Here is an 837-nt window from a genome sequence, read left to right on the forward strand (position 1 = left end):
TCAGCCTTCTTTATGGTCCAACTCTCACATCCACACATGACTACTGGAAAAACCATAGCTTTGACTATATGTATTTTTGTTGGCAAAGTGACATCTCTGCTTTTGAATATGCTGTCTAGGCTTTTCTTCCAAGGAGCAAGCGTCTTTTAATTTTGTGGCTGCAGTCACCATCTGCAATGATTTTGGAGCCCAAGAAAATAGTCTGTCACTGTTTCCACTTTTTTCCCATCTATTTGCCATGAAGTAATGGGACTGAATGGTCTTAATTTCTTTTAGAAGTATTTTATAGATTTTAGTGTACATGTGTTTCATATCTTTCATCGGAATTAACCCAGACTATTGCATGTTTTTGGTGCTTTTGTAAGTGCAGTTTCTAATTGTTCCCAGTCACAAATTTTCAAATAATAAACCAACCCTCTATTCCTGGGATAAACCCCACTTGGTCATGATGTATTATTCTTTTAATATATTGCTGAATTTGATTTGCTAAAATTTTGTTTAGCATTTTTACATCTATGTTCATGAAGAATTTTGTTCTGTAGCTTTATCTTCTTGCAATGTCTTTGCCTAGTTTTGGTTCACATAGTGTTTTAAACCAGCTTTTAAAAACTAATAAATCACAAATATATCATATGCATTTTAATGCTGTATTTTGCAATGTTTGGGGGGCATCACAGCATTTTATTTTGGATGAATCATAGTTTAACCTAATGTTGGATATTTGTTTCCAACTCTTTACTGTTATAAACAATGCATCCAGGGACTTCCCTGGTGGTCCAGTGGTTAAGAGTAAGCCTGCTAATGCAGGGGATATGGGTTCAATCCCTGGTTCAGGAA

The sequence above is a fragment of the Bos indicus genome, chromosome 7 (genome assembly GCF_029378745.1).
Source record: "Bos indicus isolate NIAB-ARS_2022 breed Sahiwal x Tharparkar chromosome 7, NIAB-ARS_B.indTharparkar_mat_pri_1.0, whole genome shotgun sequence".
Classification (NCBI taxonomy): domain Eukaryota; kingdom Metazoa; phylum Chordata; class Mammalia; order Artiodactyla; family Bovidae; genus Bos; species Bos indicus.